Genomic DNA, 13,586 nt, shown 5'->3' on the forward strand with positions numbered 1-13,586 from the left:
AGTGGCGCTATATAAATATATGATGATGAAGGGGTTCCCCAGTAAAAAAAAAATATATGTATATTGTCTATCTTCTGACCAAAGTTGGATACTATTGACCCATAGATTTCAGTAGTGTATTACTCATGCCAAATAGAGACATGGGTTAACATAAGAGTAATTAGCTCTGGTGTAATTAACTCCCTCACTCTGGGAGCTGTTAATATATATAATAACATATATATTTGTATCCGTACCTGGTAGTTTACATGTCTCGGTAATGAAAGGGGTTGGGTTGGTAATTACTTTAACTTCTGAACCCTTTTAAATATTGAAGACATTAACATTACAATAACTAACCAATTTATTTTTGGAACTTGGAGTACAGGTCATTACTCTAAATTTAAACTCCTACAATGTACAAAATCCACGTATTGCCCAAGTCATTTACTATTTATCTGTGTACGAGGAAGTCATTCTTTTTGTAGGATGGAGTAGTATTATTTTCTGCTAGATTGATGGATGTAAGATACCTCTGTTATCTGGGTGCACACTTACACATAACAGAGGGGTTTGATCCTCAGTTCCAATTAGCTGTTCCGGAACCCTTTGACTTGTCAGGATTCTGTAATGTTACACTATATAGTGGGGGACATTACTGCCCATTCCAGGCTGTCAGTCAGGAGAAACAAGAAAAGACCCCTCTGACGGCTTTCTGGTAGACGTGTAATAGGTGCGGTCGCTGAGCCTCATTCCTAAGGTGGAGCATGCAAGCATTAAAGAGTTAAACAAGCAACTCTATATAAAAGACTTCTGCTGGAATGTCTTGTAGCACAGTAGTGTCTAATCTTAGTGCTGTGCATGGGGAGAGTGTCTGTGTTTATTGCCGAGTTATTTCTAGAGGACTGGCCTTCACAAAGAAGGGACCTCCGATTTATTGAATGGGCGTACATGTAAGGTAGTGGGGAACTATTAAGGTGAACTTGTTCTTTCCAGAGAGGAATGATAATATGATTACTAAAAGTTCCCTGCCATTTTCATTATCAAGATATGATATTTGTGTGGGAAAAACTGGTCAATTTAATAGTCCTCATTATTTATTTATTTTAAGATTTACAGAGCTTGAAGAAGTCCTCAAACAACATCAAACCTGTTCCTAAAGTGGATGAACACGGCTTAGCAGACATGGGCTTTTTACAGCACTGATGCATCTCGGTTGGATCAATGTGCACAGGGCGACAGCCTCTTAATTCCAGGGATAAGTATCACAGCCTGGTGTCTATCGGAAAGCTGCAGCGAGATGCAGAAAATCTGAGCAAATGAAAAATCCCTTCTTGTGTCTGCATGAAAACCAACAGACCTGATGTCCAACTTGCATTATATTTTAATTAGAAGTCACCCAAGGGCTAGATTTACTAAGCTGCGGGTTTGAAAAAGTGGGGATGTTGCCTATAGCAACCAATCAGATTCTAGCTTTCATTTATTTAGTACCTTCTACAAAATGATAGCTAGAATCTGATTGGTTGCTATAGGCAACATCCCCACTTTTTCAAACCCGCAGCTTAGTAAATCTAGCCCCAAGTCTACAAACAACGTGACCATTCTTCCCTGGGCCCTCTGTGCACAATGAATGCAGGACGTGACCTCTGGCCCTGTTTTATAATTTAAAGTTTTCTCTGTTACCCACACCCTAGAGAAAGTTGTTTTGTAGGCTGAGAATGCAGCATTTCACTAAGAACCAGTGATGGCACTGAGGCACTCGTTGGCTTAAGAGGTCACTAATTCCTGGTGATTCCTAGACCCCAATCCATGCTGGAGACCACAGCTGGGTAAGAATTAAATGAATGTAAAAAAAAATAAAAAATTGATTATTGGAATTGGAAAGTAGTATTTATTAATGTGACACCCCATGAAGCTGTTCCAAAAGTGACCTGTGTTTTGAGAGAGCCTGAGAGCCCAACTCAAGTCCAAAGTCAATTCTGTCCAAGTTTCTGTTGGAGTTTGGGCTTTGGGTGTTAGAGGGTGCTTGAGTTATGAGATGTCCTACAGAGAAAGATAGACACCCGTGAAATGACAGAGATCAAACTTAACCCCGAGAGGTCTAGAACTTAGAGCGACCTCAGATCAGGATGGCACTAACCTGATCAGCGAGGGTGTTTACACAGAGAGACACCCAAGAAACTGTGAGCCTGCATTTATGTGTTCCCTAACGGGGGTAGAGGGTGACCCAAGAGAGATAAAGAATCGGATACCAAAGCTAATCTGAAGAATAGGGAAGCAAGGTAGAGTGATAATTCCAAAACACAAAAGAGTGTCAGCTCTTCATCCAAGCGTTTAAAGCTACACAGTACTAGCACCGTTGTAATAATATGATTATTTCCGCAATACAAGGGGTTTGAAATTACAAGTGTGTGAATCAAGGACAAGACGCTGCAAACAGAGAGAGACTGTAAATAAATAAAACATTTATTTATCCAACAAAGATGACTTGGCACACATTCTTTCCATCAGATGTACCTTCACTATATGAACTGTATTACACCTGTTTTACTGTTATGAAACCTGTGTGTGCAGGAACATATGTCTGACAGATTAATCCACAGGATCTTTAGGTGGAAGAGATTGAGCTACACCAGGTGATTAACCCAAGATAGTAGTTAAGCCTCTACATTACACCTCCCTTCCCAGAATGTAGGGTTGCATTCATTTTTGAGGAGAACTCCTTCAAGCCAAATAAAATGCACTCCCCCTAGGGGCAGAAACAACATATTACACTAACATAGACCCAAAATAAAAAATGAAAGCAAAACTGCCCACACGGTGCACGCCAAGCTACTAACATGTTTAGGACATGTTGCGTTTACAACACGGCAGAGCTGTAACTTAAAATTTTAGTGCCTGGGGCGAGAAGCAAAGACATCCTAGACCTCAATTTTAACCAAATTAACCTAAAATATTCATACACTGCGCCCCCCTTTGGCGTAGCGCCCTAAGCAGTCGCCCCTCTCCCGCAGCCCTAGTTACGGCCCCAATTTACTACGTAATAATATTCTGCTTTTTTCCGTCACTTATTTTCCAGTTGCCATAACCCATGTTAAATTTCCAATGTGGTGTTTAAAACAACTTTAACATTGAATAATTCAACACCAGTTACTGCAATTAGAAAAAGTGGGCAAAGTAGAAACAGGATTATTATTATCATTGAGTTTAGGTAAATTCTGACAGAGAGTCAGCGGTAATTAGAGCAGATATTTATCTCACTAATGAAACAGATCACGGGCTTATGCAGGATTTTGAAAGGCATCTTACTTTACCTTTCACCCCCAAAAATATTCTAGGTATAGACAATCTCAATAAATATAACATATAGTATACATAGCAATAGTTGCGTCCCTGCTTGTCTACACCTCGCCCCACCGCCCCTGGTGCCCCTGGTATCGCTATACTGTGCCCCCAGGCCCCTGGTATATTGGTGCAGGATCATAAATTCTGGATTATACCTTTAGTGCAGCCCAAGTCTCTGGTGTCTATAGATTGTGTCCCAAGTTCCCAGGTATCTATAAACTGCACCCCAGCCCCATATTGTCTCTGTAATCCACCCCTCAAACCCAGAACCCTAATGTTCCTATTATGTGACCCTAGCTGCAGGGTGTGTCTATAATCTGCTTCTAGTACCAGGGTGTTTGTACATTGTTACCACAGTCCCAGAATGACTATAATGCTCCTCCAGATCCAGGGTGACCCTATAATGCTCCCCCTGTTGCAGGGTGACCATATAATGTGCCCCAGGTCCCACTGTGCATGCACAGTGTGCTGCCAGCTCCAGGGTGACCCTATAATGCTCCCCCAATGGCAGAGTGACTCCATAATCCGCCCCAAGTGCCAGAGTGACCCTATAATGCTCCCCCAGTTGCAGAGTGACCCTATAATGCTCCCCCAGTTGCAGAGTGACCCTATAATGTGCCCCAGGTGACCTGGGCCGGATGGGGCTAAAAATCAGCCCTGGCATTTAAACTCTCACCCTTCTCCCTGCACCACCTCCTCCCCTGGCACTCTCACCCCTCTCCCTGCTCCACCTCCTCCCCTGGCACTCTCACCCCCCTTCCTGCACCACCTCCTCCCCTGGTACTCTCACCCCCCTCCCTGCACCACCTCCTCCCCTGGCACTCTCACCCCTCTCCCTGCTCAACCTCCTCCCCTGGCACTCTCACCCCTCTCCCTGCTCCACCTCCTCCCCTGGCACTCTCACCCCTCTCCCTGCACCACCACCTCCTCTCCTGGCACTCTCATCCCTCTCCCTGCGCCACCTCCTCACCTGGCACTCTCACCCCTCTTCCTGCACCATCTCCTCCCCTGGCACTCTCATCCCTCTCCCTGCTCCACCTCCTCCCCTGGCACTCTCACCCTTCTCCCTGCTCCACCTCCTCCCCTGTCACTTTCACCCCTCTCCCTGCTCCACCTCCTCCCCTGGCACTCTCACCCCTCTCCCTGCACCGCCTCCTCCCCTGTCACTTTCACCCCTCTCCCTGCTCCCCCTCCTCCCCTGGCACTCTCACCTCTCTCCCTGCACTGCCTCCTCCCCTGGCACTCTCACCCCTCTCTTTGCACCACCTCCTCCCCTGGCACTCTCACCCCTCTCCCTGCTCCACCTCCTCCCCTGGCACTTTCACCCCTCTCCCTGCACCGCCTCCTCCCCTGGCACTTTCACCCCTCTCTCTGCACCACCTCCTCCCCTGGCACTCTCACCCCTCTCCCTCCACCACCTCCTCTCCTGGCACTCTCATCCCTCTCCCTGCGCCACCTCCTCCCTTGGCACTTTCACCCCTCTTCCTGCACCACCTCATCCCCTGGCACTCTCACCTCTCTCCCTGCACTGCCTCCTCCCCTGGCACTCTCACCCCTCTCTCTGCACCACCTCCTCCCCTGGCACTCTCACCCCTCTCCCTGCTCCACCTCCTCCCCTGGCACTCTCACCCCTCTCCCTGCACCGCCTCCTCCCCTGGCACTTTCACCCCTCTCTCTGCACCACCTCCTCCCCTGGCACTCTCACCCCTCTCCCTGCACCGCCTCCTCCCCTGGCACTTTCACCCCTCTCTCTGCACCACCTCCTCCCCTGGCACTCTCACCCCTCTCCCTGCTCCACCTCCTCCCCTGGCACTCTCACCCCTCTCCCTGCACCGCCTCCTCCCCTGGCACTTTCACCCCTCTCTCTGCACCACCTCCTCCCCTGGCACTTTCACCCCTCTCCCTCCACCACCTCCTCTCCTGGCACTCTCATCCCTCCCCCTGCGCCACCTCCTCCCTTGGCACTTTCACCCCTCTTCCTGCACCACCTCCTCCCCTGGCACTCTCACACCTTTTCCTCCCCTGTCCCTGTTACAATTACCCAATTACCCCCCCCCCCCAAAACCCCCCCCCCCCCCCCAAAAAAAAAAAAAAAAAACCCAAAAACAAACAAGGTCTTCAGTGCAGGACTGGAAACGGTGTCCAGGCTGCAGGGCACAGTTCAAGTTTACTGACAGAGGGCAGAGACAGGCGAGGATATGGGGGGAAGCCGGTGAGTGACACAGTGCGCTGCCAATGCAAGTACAGTGCGCTGCCAGCTGCAGGGTGACCGCTGCCTCCTGCTCCGGGTCTGTATAACGCGCTGCAGGGCCGGCCGGCTCCTGACCTTATATAGCTGCAGTCACCGCCTCCAGTCCCCGCTCAGTGTCAGGAAGACGGGAGGTTCCTGTCTCTACAGCTTTTCAAATCCGGTCCCTGCTGCACCGAGCCCGGAGCCCAGCAGCCCCAGGTATGTCCCGTGTACTTGAGGGTGACCCGAGCCGGGCTGGGGGGGTGTTAGTGGGGTCACTGGAGCAATGTGGTTGCTGGTTTCTGGCTGTATGGGATAGTATTGTTACTGTACTGGATTGTTATACTGGTTTACTGGGAATACTGGAGCTGGTGTGCTGGGTATATGAGGCTGGTATACTGGGTATATGAGGCTGGTATACTGGGTATACTGGGTATATGAGGCTGGTATACTGGGTATACTGGAGCTGTTGTGCTGGGAGTATGGGGCTGGTATACTGGGCAGATTCTGTGTTACTTGTTGCTGTGATGTGTAAGATACGCACATTTATATGATCACTCTGTATATCAAGCTTTAAGGAGAGAGAACACTTTCGTTTTGTATGTGGCAGATCTGATGGTGCAAATAAATAATTTCCTTGGCTTAATTGCAGTAGCATCTGCTGCAGAACCTCTTAGGCTTGTGTCCCGCTCCCTCTTTGTGCATTAACATGAGACTCATCCCCTGTCACTGCACAGGATATACTACATCACCTTACCTATTGCTGCATTCTTTAATATTTCAGTGCATTTTAATATTTAATTCTGCCACCCTGCCATCAGTGTCACACTAGGTTATGTGTCTTTTCCTGTCACTTGGGGTATCTTTGGGACAAAGTTTTTGAGGTATTTAGGTCGTGGTGAAGTTGCAAAAGTATCTGGACTGAATGACTCGTGTGTAATTGTAAGTTGGCGACAGCAGGAGTATTGTGTCTTTGTGGCAGTGTGGAAAAATTCAGCTGTCTGCTAACGCCCCCTACATACTGAGCAGGGGGGGTCTGCCATGCTTCAGGCACAATAACAGCATTCCTGAGCATAGAGTCAGTAATTGTTGTTTATGTGTTGTAGACCAAATGCACAACATACAGTGTTTTGTTCTGCAGAGCTTGCAGTCTAATTTGTTGGCACAATGTGGGGGATAAGTGATTTGTTCAAAGTCTGAGCAAGCATCGGCCACATGTAATGTGTACAGGACATTTATTCTCACTGGTTACTCATAAAGAGTGTCATATAAGTATAATAAATTCATATTTATTGGCCAAATGTTATTTAAAATATGTGATATCAAAAATTGACATTTCAGGGACTAAAAAAATCTTTGGAGAACCATGTCGGACCCTCGTCTACTATATGTAGTCTGCAAAGAACAAATACATTACATTGGAACAATATTTTAGAAATTCTTGTGGAAACAAATTCCAAAGACTAAATTTAAAGATCACAACCCGAAATCATGTTAAGGATGAATAATTAATTTTTCTAATACATTTACTTTGAAACTATAATCTGTTCTTTGCTAGAGGAGTGTAGTGTTAAGTACCATAAAAGTTATTCTACTTTATTAACAGTTATAAAACTTTCTTTTTATATAGAAAATAAGCGCTAGATGATCAAGTTACAATTTTGTGAACCACCCTGTGTCTGTCTAAAACAATTTTTTTGTTCTACGCACAAGATATTTATAATTGGGTCCTAGAGATGGAGTCACAGCAAACTGAATTGCGCAGGTGTTTCACTGGTTTTTAGTTTATTGTTAGGCTACATTTTCCATTTGCGTTTATTTCATCTGTCCGTTAGATGGCTGTAATGGGCGTGCTCTGTTCCTGTCTCCGAATTTATGCAGGAACTGAGTTCCTGGCTGCTCCTCCTTCTTTACATCACAGTAACACACTATTAAAATAATTCTCATTTATTATGTTGTTAAATATAATTGTCCTTTGGTACTTGATCATTGTTACAGCGGTCTCGAGTTTCCTCACTTGTAATTAGTCGTTTTCTCAGTCCAATGATTTAGTATTATGTTTCTGGCTTATTTTGACCTGATTTTGTCTGGTTAAATGTTGGGAGGTATGGGTAGGCAGCAATTTGATCCAATATCACTAGGTTACAAGGGGGGCAGGTGACTCCAAACCAAACCCGATGATTGATATTGATCTAGGATGAAATCCTTTGGGTGATTTTCGTCATTCCTATAAATTTGGATGACTGTTGTAGGCCTGTGTGTTTCGACATCTTCCAACTACTCTAAAAGGCCAAGTGGGAGTCTGTCCAAGCCCAAATCTCTGTCCCATTGATCATGTTACGCTGGGTCGAGAAGCAGAATCGTTTCACGTTTGGCCAAGAAGACTTCTTACAGTTGTACGGAATCTTTTCTTGAGATTACACACAGATTTATATCTGCGCTAAACCATTGGCACCTGTTGTTGTTTTGGTTAATATACTAACTGTATCTGCTCTTTATCGTCAGCTAGACTATTAACGGCCAAACTACGACCTTCCCACCCCAATGTGCTGGCCCTTTACTCTTCATTTGTTCTTACCAGTTTGGTGATCCATCGCTGGTTCAGTGTTGTAGATATTATAGGCCGCTCGGCTCTCTGCTCCAATGGATGTGATGTATCTGTGGACCTGCGCACCGGATACACACTAGATTCACTATAATGTGCTCCCACATAGAGAACATTACTATCTAACTAAAGGGCATTAGATGAGCATGTTGGCTGCACAATGTTGATCAGGACTGGAAGGGTGAGATCCACTATCATCATCATCATCACCATTTATTTATATAGCGCCACTCATTTCGCAGCGCTGTACAGAGAACTCATTCACATCAGTCCCAGCCCCATTGGAGCTTACAGTCTAAATTCCCTAATATACACAGAGAGAGAGAGCCTAGGGTCAATTTCTGATAGCAGCCAATTAACTTACTAATGTGTTTTTTTTTGGAGTGTGGGAGGAAACCGGAGCACCCGGAGGAAACTCACGCAAACACAGGGAGAACATACAAACTCCACACAGATAAGGCCATGGTCGGGAATTAAACTCATGACCCGAGCGCTGTGAGGCAGAAGTGCTAACCACTGAGCCACCGTGCTGCCCACTATAAACAGATCAGTACTTTTGCAAACGGAAAACAGATGATCTGGGAGCACAAATGGACTCCAGGTGTCATCTCTATTATTGTGATCTAAAAGCACCAACATAATGCATTGATAATACCAAGCAGCAGGTTAATCTATACTTAGATCTGACCCAGTGACCAATTTGCCTGCCAGTCACAGATTAACCTGCCGTCATTTCGTAACAATCGGGATAGCTCACATACCTGTAGGCCTTGCAACGGCACCTCCACAAGCCTGCGTCTGCTAAATGCGCCTTCTTGAGATACCAGCTGCTTTTACAGTTACAGAGCTGCGCTGGTCGATTAATTGTCTATTACCACATATTGCAAAAACGTGAGAATCTCAGACGACGTCCTTTTATGTGATCCGCAAGTTATCAAAGTCTTTACTTCCAAATTTCAGTTTAACCTGCAAAAGTCCCAATAACACAATTTTGTTTTGTCGGTACTGGGCCAACCCAAACCTGAAAAAAGGGGCCAATTAACTAGAGACAGGGGGCCTGATTCACTGAGGAAAGTAAAGCAAAAAAAAAAATAAGTAACTTTGAAACTTGGCAAAACCATGTTGTATTGGAGGGGGAAGTAAATTTAAAATGTGTGGACAGATTTATAGTTGGGGTAGGGCATGTCCTAGATCAACTTTATATTTCAGTGTGTACAAATAATCTATTAAGTATTTGTGTGTTACATGAGAAAACAGCAAGTATTTATCTTATGTGCAAAATAATAAACTAATTTGCATCCCTTGAATTTTAACATGGTTTTGTCCAGTGTGATTATGCAAACATTCATTAGTGCAACCTGAACAAAACACAAATGATAAAATTGCTTTTAAATCTTTCATTTGACCCTTTCACCAGCAGCTGGTATAACACTAGTCATTTGTAAGACCTCATTGATATGGAAAATCATGATTTAATGAATGTAGTACATATAACACCCATAACACTTAGATGTTGTGTGTTCCATTCTTGTCAGACTTGCATAGGATCTATTAATCATGAAGAAGTGCTATCTTCTAATTCAGCAGGGAGAACGTTTTTTATGTTTTATATTCTAGATGGGCGGTTTCCTCTCTCAGGGTTCTGGTAACGCCATACAATGGAGCAGTCATTCTGGTGTAAATAAATTGCAAATTAAAAAAAAAATAAAAAAAAAAATAATTCAGTTAAACAAAGATCCTTTATTCCCGCAGCCAATGATGCTTTGGAATGAACCAATATGCTTGTTTTGATAGGGGGACCTGATTGGTTGCCAACATTTTATCACTGGGCCAAAAAAATGGGTACATTTGACAGTATCCTTATTGGTGTTTAAATATTAATAAAACAAAAAAAAAATATTAATACAGTTAGACCTTTCCAGGATTGAAGTAGTTAATTTTAAGATTTGTCACTGAATATGAAAGTGATAGTCCGTGGTCTCATGCTCTGAACGCCAGATAGGAATTTAAGCCAGGAACAATGGTTGGCACGGAGGTGTCTGGGCAGCTGGATGCCAGAGAAATTCTTGCTGGTGGATAATAGCTTAAGCTGGGTACACACTTCAGAAATTTCAACCAACTTTTTATGCTGAGCGATTTTACATGCGATCGATGATCCGAACGCTCGGTCCATGGACTGCATACACACTAGCCTTGTTTAGGACGATAAAGGGAAGAGCGGACGTCTCTTTAGCAACTTTTTACAGCCATGTTGTCGTGAGCAATGACTGTAATTTCATACTCACTGTTGTGGATCGGTCGGAAGTTTATACACACTACACAGCGGAAACGAGATTGGAACGAAAATATTTAATGGTACGACCAACCAAATGAGGCCACAATCGTCCACTTGGGCAGACTTTCGACCATCGTGTCACTGCACACACTGACCCGACTTTTGAACGAGCGGTCGTATGTCGCCTGATTCAGCCGATTATTGGACGAAAACCGTGTAGTGTATACCCAGCTTTAGACATTGGAGACTTCTAGCAGTGAGGTGTGTGAAACCCCCAGGGGGAGGATGAGCATTTGCATGAAAACAGAGTACAAGTAAAGTATCTGACAAGATAATAAATGTGATTGTTGAAGCACAGAGACTGACACACTCTCTAAAAACAGGTTCGACAAAGCACCCACAGCCAACGAAGAGCCCTGGAGCCACGCAAGAAGGAAATAACTTTGTATCATTCTCTAACATTTATCATTTATAGGAAGTCACCTTATCTTGTGTCGCTGTTTGACAAGAATTATTATTATTATCTTTTATTTATAAGGTGCCACAAAGGTTCCGCAGCGCCGTACGTGGTGGGTTGGAACATACAACAAAATAACATAAGTACAAAAGAGACAAAGTTATATAAGCACAAACAACAAATTTACATAATTACGTCATTAAAACCCGAAGAATTACATTATTGCGTTAGGAGAGAGGTTCCTGCTCGTGAGAGCTTACGTTGAACGCAAAAAAATGCAAAGCCCCCCAAAAATGTGTCATCTGATTAGTGCGTTTCTAGATATATGTGGTCAGTTCCATCATTGGTCCCAGGAAATAGATCTAGAATGAGCGTTGTTGGTTTGAGCCTACGCCTGTAAATGCGCATGGTGGGGATAGCGTACACGACACTTAAAATTCCAACCCATTACCACTTTGGGACTACCCCCTTAACTCATAGAAACTTTTAATTTGTTTTCCCCTTAATTGATTCTCTGTAACTTTATTTGTGTTTCAGGGCTCAAATGAGACCGAAAATTACATTTCAGCTGGTAGGCTCACTGTAGAATCAAATACATTGCATTAAAACCCTCAAGTACACGCAGTTGTACAATACCGATATACTTAGTTAATTGTTTTCAAGTATCAAAGATTAATAAAGATTTTCCCCATATATTCCCATAGGCAAACCGAGGGTAGGGGGTCCTAGTGCCTGGAAACCCCCCTTCAAGCCTGGGGCACTGTATAATTGAGGTGGCTGGACCCTGCCCCCGCTTCACACGGCTCTGCTTGAAAAGGGAGAGCTGCATGCACCTAACAGTAGTGCATGCAGCATTGCCCATGTATATTATGGGGATAGGAAGAGTTGGAGAGCAGCCAAGCACTGTCTACAATTATAGCCACGCCCCCATGCATGCTGGTCACGCCCACTGGCAGCGTGGTGTGAAAACCCCCCTCTACAAATCTTGCGTTTTTCCCTGATTCCTTGTGTGTGTGTCTCCTGAAATGTGCTTATTCTTGGATCCGCATAGAATAGCTATTAAGATTCCTATTCTAATACTACAGAAACACAGCGTAGTGTTCCTGCGTAATCTGACTTTATTGTTATATAAAACAGATAACACCTAGCTGTGTCATATCTGATCACACACTCTCCACTTGTGTCTGCCCTGATGACGGGAGTATTTATTATCTATTGTCCATCAGACTTATTAATTAGTCATATAGGAAGCACCTGTCAGTCTGAGTCACCAGCTTCCTGGGAACGAGAGCATTGTCTGAACCAGGGCTGTGTACGGAAAGTTATTTACGCACAAATAGAAAACGAAATGGCTGTGCACTGTCACGCACTCACTGCTGAAATGCAAATTGTAAATAAACACAGACTAAAACTGGTGAGACCTGATATCACAGCAGCAACATTTAAAAAAAATGCACAAAGGGGTAGATTTAGCAAACTTTCTAAAAAGGAAAAGGGGGGTTGTTGCCCATAGCAACCAATCAGATTCTAGCTGACATTTGCTGTTAAAGACATAATGGGAAAAAAAATAGGACGTCTGAGAAATTTCGTTTTGCAAATACTGCATAGCATTAAAACATATTGGAAAGTATATGAAACCTTGTTTTTATTTCACTGTGTAATTAGTTCTGTAATGACATTGCTGTACTGTCCCTTTAAGACACTCTGAAAACAAAAAGCTGGCGTTCTGCAGTGTTTCGTTGTTTGGGGTTGGGTTATGGCTTTAATTTAAATGTGGGTTGTCGTTGGAGGTTTGGTATTTCATCTACTGTTTTTGCCATCTTTTACAATAGCCGAAATGCCAGAGGAACTCCCTAACTGCCAGGGTGTAATTCTTGGAGTCATTTGCTTAATTGTTCTGTAAAAATATTGCTTTTCTGGTTTATTTTATGTTTTTATGTTTGTTTTGTTTTTCCAATGCCAGACAAGTACTGTTGTTTTTTGCTTTGTTGGGACTTGTTATAACAAAAGAAAAATATTTTTCTCACGTTAAATGTTTTTACTACATTGTTGTAATAGTTTGACTCAGTAACATAAAAACATTCCCCAGCCGTTACTTATCATAACAATGTTTTACAAGCGACATGCTTGAAATACTTAATGACAGGCATGTGTAAAATCAGTTTACGATTATTGAGGAGTATTTAAATTGCTATCCTTGACTGAGTCCGCTGTCTTTAGTGTTGCAGAGAGCGGAGTGTGACGGGGAGGGATCATGTGATCCCTCCACACATGCGCTGTGTGACAGGGAGGGATCATGTGATCCCTCCACACTTGCGCTGTGTGATGGGGGGATCATGTGATCCCTCCACACTTGCGCTGCGTGACGGAGGGATCATGTGATCCCTCCACATATGCGCTGTAAAGCTCTGCTCTTCGGAGCAGAGCTGAACAGTGCTGAAAAATAGCAGGAACGGTAATGTACGGCAGCCTCAGCTGACGTACATTACCGTATGTGTAAAAGCATTTCCATTCATTGTTAAATTGCGGTACATAGCAGTCCCCATAGACATCTATGGGGACCTCTATGTATTACGGAAACAAAAGTGCAAAGCAGCAGATATCTATGATATCTGCTGCGATGCACTGTTGATAGATTAGACAAATACTTTAATTGGCGTTTATTCTTTTCGGGGAATTGACGTGAAAATGAGGT

General features: G+C 44.0%; 1 protein-coding gene across 2 annotated transcripts in view; it reads left to right on the top strand.

The window, feature by feature from the left end:
• Positions 1 to 5,549: 5,549 nt before the first annotated feature.
• SYNE3 (spectrin repeat containing nuclear envelope family member 3) overlaps positions 5,550 to 13,586 on the top strand; it is a 62,067-nt gene continuing 54,030 nt past the window's right edge. Inside the window, exon 1 of one of the 2 annotated variants that reach the window (XM_075192731.1) lies at positions 5,550 to 5,773. The gene's annotated coding sequence lies outside the window, so the exon portion shown is untranslated. The remainder of the gene's footprint in view (positions 5,774 to 13,586) is intronic. The other variant, XM_075192732.1, reaches the window with a different exon arrangement.

Source organism: Mixophyes fleayi, chromosome 12 (assembly GCF_038048845.1).
Source record: "Mixophyes fleayi isolate aMixFle1 chromosome 12, aMixFle1.hap1, whole genome shotgun sequence".
Lineage (NCBI taxonomy): Eukaryota > Metazoa > Chordata > Amphibia > Anura > Limnodynastidae > Mixophyes > Mixophyes fleayi.